The sequence below is a fragment of the Alosa alosa genome, chromosome 3 (assembly GCF_017589495.1).
Source record: "Alosa alosa isolate M-15738 ecotype Scorff River chromosome 3, AALO_Geno_1.1, whole genome shotgun sequence".
In the NCBI taxonomy this organism is placed as follows: Eukaryota; Metazoa; Chordata; class Actinopteri; order Clupeiformes; family Clupeidae; genus Alosa; species Alosa alosa.
In genome coordinates, this window is record NC_063191.1 from 7,698,270 (window position 1) to 7,703,269 (window position 5,000).

The following is a 5,000-nucleotide window of genomic DNA, read 5'->3' on the forward strand; positions in this document are numbered from 1 at the left end:
TTTGAGATATGCCTGAAAACACACAGTCCATAAATAATGCAAAACTATGTGTGTGTGTGTGTGTGTGTGCGTGTGTGTGTCGGTGTCTGCATGCACATGTGTATCTGTGCATGTAAGAACATACACGAGTAGAGGTTTCTGCATTCATATGTGCATGTGTGTGAGAACACATGTGATTGCATTTACTATATGTGTGTTTGCATGTATATGACCATGTAGCAAACATTTGTGCGGATTGCATGCATGTTTGAACACCGTTGCAGTTGTGAGCTTCAGGATGTGTGTGTGTGTGTGTGTGTGTGTGTGTGTGTTTAAATGTTTGTTAGAGTGTGTTTCTCCTGACAGGAAAGCCCTGCGGCAACGCTAACCCACTAGCACAGCGCTGAACCCCCACCCCCATCACTTGCTGTCATGTTGGGCCCGAGCTCTATTCTCCAGCGTGAAATTGGGCCTGTGTCTGAAATGTAATCCCTCCGTGGGTAACCAACTGGCAAACGCTTAGCGCATCACTAATGCACGCATTCTTCAACTCTCAGGGTACGTTTCTCTGAGAGTGTCTGTGTGTGTGTGTGTGTGTGTGTGTGTGTGTGTGTGTGTGTGTGTGTGTGTGTGTGTGTGTGTGTGCGTGCGTGCTTGTGGGCATGTATATACCTTTGTGTATGTGTGTGTGTGTGTGGTGGTGGGCGGGTGACAAGTGTGTGTGACAAGTGTATGTTTTTGTGTCTATGCGTACATGTATCTCTACATGTGAGAGGATGTCAGCCAATCCTGTATCCCGTGAATACATTCTTTGTCTTCTTTTGAACATTTGACAAGTGTGTGTTTTTCTATATAAGCAGGAGCTTTGTCTGTAGCACGTGTGTGTGTGTGTGTGTGTGTGTGTGTGTGTGTGTGTATGTGTGTGTATGTTTGTCTGCGTGACAATTCATTTGCATAAGTCTGTGTATGTATCTATGTCTCGGTCTCTGAGTATTGCGTGTGAGTGAACGCGTCTGTCTTTCTATCAAGCTGCTGATTCCAAGTCGGTTGTGCATTCTCATGGCGTGATGAGCATTAACATGTAGTCAAATGACACTGGGGCAAGATGAGACCTCTAATCCCCCACTTTTAAATACACCCCCACGCTGCACCAGTAAAGTAACAGCCACAGCAGCAGCAGGGTGCAAAGCAAAGCCTGTCCACAGCATGCCACACTGACCACGCTAGCAGGATGGCACGCAAGTCTGGCCCATTGGCCATAGTCAGCAATCCTGATAACGGCTGTTGCCAAAACGTCAGTTAAAAACAGTTTAAGAGAGAAAGGAGTTTGCGGCTACTCTTTATATTTCAGGGTATCATTCTAACGGGCACCTCTGTTTGGGTGTAAGTAAGTAAGTATTTATTTCTAGCACAATGGGCACTCAAAATGCTTCACATAGGCAGACAAGATAACACAAACTCAATATTAAGTCCATGGGCAGTGATGATTGTCCTGGCATGAAGAACACACAACGTGGTGCTCATGGTGTCTGTTCCCTCATTTAGCTTTTAATTTTCTGGCCATGGTCAGCAATCCTCATGAAGGCTGTTTGCCAAAATATAATTTCAGAAACAGTTTAAAAGAGAAAGGAGTGTGCGCCTACTCTTTATGCTTCATAATATCATTGTAACCGGCACCATTGTTTAGGCGCCATTTTGTCTTTCATCATCGGTCAGCCCACTATCACACAGCAGTGGACGGCACCGCACCGCACCGGACCACACAGCCTGAGTGACAGCTCCACTCCACCAGAGGGATGGGCATGGCTGGCGGCCAGAGTGCCGCGCTGCACAAGGTGATGATGAGGGTTAAGAGCGCGCTCGATTGGACCTCGCCACGGCAACGCCTCGCATCCCACAGAGGGTTAGGATTTCCATAACCCATGGCTCTGTGGTGTGTTGTCACTCTATGAATCCTGTGTGTGTGTGTGTATGTGTGTGTGTGTTGAATGGTGGTTTTTCAGAAATGTAGACTTTGCCTCCAGCTGGTTGAATGGCAGTGGAACAGACAATTGGGGTCAAATGGAAGCAAAATAACAACCTGCATTTCTGGTAAACAACCATAGAAACAGATATAGAGCACAGTTGAATAAACGACAAAACAACAAAATAAACAATTAAACAGTTCATTAGATCTAAATCCGTGTCTTACTGCCATTGGCAGCAGTGGTGGTCTACATGCCTTAAACCATTGACACTAATGAGGCACAGTTCCTTAAGGAACCATTTGACATTTAAAATCTCTTTACTGAACCACTGAGCCATCACATGGATCAAGGACTGGTGAAAAGGCTCCACCCCAGCAGGAGAACACACTACACACACCACTGCACAGCCATCTATAGCATTGGATGAATGGGACAGGATGAATATCTGCAAATGCACTGCAAAGTGAAAAGAAAGAAAGCTAGTTCATGTGTGGATTTTGACACTATAGATAGAGTCATACATGTGTGTGTGTGTGCGTGTGTGTGTGTGTGTGTGTGTGTGTGTGAGAGAGAGAGAGAGAGAGAGAGAGAGAGAGAGAGAGAGAGAGAGAGAGAGAGAGAGAGAGAGAGAGAGAGACTGATTGGCCTGAGTAGGTGCAGGGGAATGTGTGAAGATGCACACTCACATCACACTTGCGCTCCATTCAGACGACACAAAAGCCAAGTGGCGCGTCCCTGAAGTGTGGAAGAGCCTGTCTGCTACGTGTGGAAGAGCCTGTCTGCTACGTGTGGAAGAGCCTGTCTGCTACGTGTGGAAGAGCCTGTCTGCTACGTGTGGCTGACGAGGTGTGCTGGGGCATGTAAGTGGCTGTTTCTGAAAGAGCACGCATGTGTGTGTGTGTGTGTGTGTGTGTGTGTGTGTGTGTGTGCGTGTGTGTGTGTGCGTGTGTGTGCGTTCATACAGAGCCTGTGTGCTCATACAGTGTGTGACTATGTTTGTGATTGTGCATGCGCAGTGAATGTGTCTGGAAATTAGGGCTGTGCTCAAAATATCAATACAACAATATATACTTCTGTATCAATATGTATCGATACAGATAATGCTGTATCGATAAGGCATCAACAAACTAAATGTATAAGACATAACAGAACATTACATTTTCATAAGTTTTAAAGTTAAAGTTAATAACTGTCTGAACTATAACATTTCCAATCCTTAAGTCTTTGCTTTTGTTGATGTAGAAATATAAAGAAGAGTGAATTCTGTTTTGGACATGGTCATTATTCAGAATCCACATGCAGTGCGAAACATACAGTATCGTATAGCACCCTCTGTATCGTGACACTAATCATATTGTGAGCTTGCAAGCAATGGACTATATGTCACGGAAGGCTCTTCAGCCAGCAGATTTATTTCCCATGGAGCGTCAGTCACGGCATCTTCTGTTAGTGTTACATTGTGCTGCTTTCGTGTTCACTCTGACACTAAACATCTTCATTCACCTTCGACTCATACATAAATCATTTAGCATTTCAACATGCTCATTCACTAGGTGTAATACCCAACAGGAACGCTAAAACAATGCAGGTGATCGATCGATGGGCCGTCGAAAGTGTTTGTGCTGGCTGAAAAGCCTTCCAGCAGGTGTGTGGCATATAGGCGATGTACCCAACCCCACTGGGGACTGCATTGTGAATGACTGGGAAAGTTCCCCCATCGCTTTGTGTATGTGTGATGCCTCAATGAATTCAGTGAATAAGCAGATTACAGGTCTGTGTGTCAGGTAATCCTGTCTCTGTGTGTTTGATGTTTGTTTGTGTGTGTGTGTGTGTGTGTGTGTGTGTGTGTGTGTGTGTGTGTGAAAGTGATCTGGAGAGAAACGTGCCAGAGCAGAGCTCTGCCAATCCTGCACAAAATGGCTCTTCACAATTCTCTTTTCCTCTCTCTCTCTCTCTCTCTCTCTCTCTCTCTCTGTCTCTCTCTCCCCACAATATCCCAGCTGTTCTTCAGGATAAACCCTGACTTCCCTTGAAACATCCCACATCCCATAATAATAATCAAACTACCTCACTCCTCTCCGTTTCCACGGTAACTCTCTCCATTGAGCCTCTCCCCCTGGCCCTGAGACCCCATTCCTGCTCTGAAAGTGTGTATCTGGCATTTGTCTGTACCTCTGCACAGCCCTGAGTGCTTCTCCACCTCCAGCACAGGCACACAGGGACACATTTACACCACATGGACTCCTCTGATGAACCCTCATTTTCACCACATGGACTCCTCTGATGAACCCTCCACTGTACTGTAGCTACAGTGACTCTCAGCACTGCCACTGGTAAAGGGGCTATTCAGGGAACACTCAGCTCGCACACTATGGAAGTCTATGGACTCGGCTTGGCTCGCTATGGAAGTCTATGGTCTCGCTTGGCTCGCTATGGAAGTCTATGGACTCAGCTCGCACACTATGGAAGTCTATGGACTCGGCTTGGCTCGCTATGGAAGTCTATGGTCTCGCTTGGCTCGCTATGGAAGTCTATGGACTCAGCTCGCACACTATGGAAGTCTATGGACTCGGCTTGGCTCGCTATGGAAGTCTATGGACTCGCTTGGCTCGCTATGGAAGTCTATGGTCTCGCTGTGTATGTGTACACATGAGGTTATTCGTATAACACACAGAGGAAACCAGGGTTGCCAGATCTGTCAACGCTTCCGAGTTTGATCACCCTTCAACTTTTAAACATGAATTTAAAACACCTAGGCTACATATAGCCTCCATAGACTGCTATAAATGTGTGAGTAGCTACCTCTGGTTCGCTTCAAAAACTGACAGCTGTGCATTTGGCAAAAACCTTGGGCCAGAGCCCAGGGGATACTTCACTGAGTTCAACTGGCAACATCGCTTATCAAGAGCGACTCCCATTTTACTGTCAGCAAGAGGCTGGAGCACAGGAGCACAGTATATAATCAGCCCTGACCACAGCTACAGGGTGTGTGAGTCCGCCACTGACAGCAACCAATCAGGGGCGGGACCGAGGGGAAAACCTACAGCGACTGAC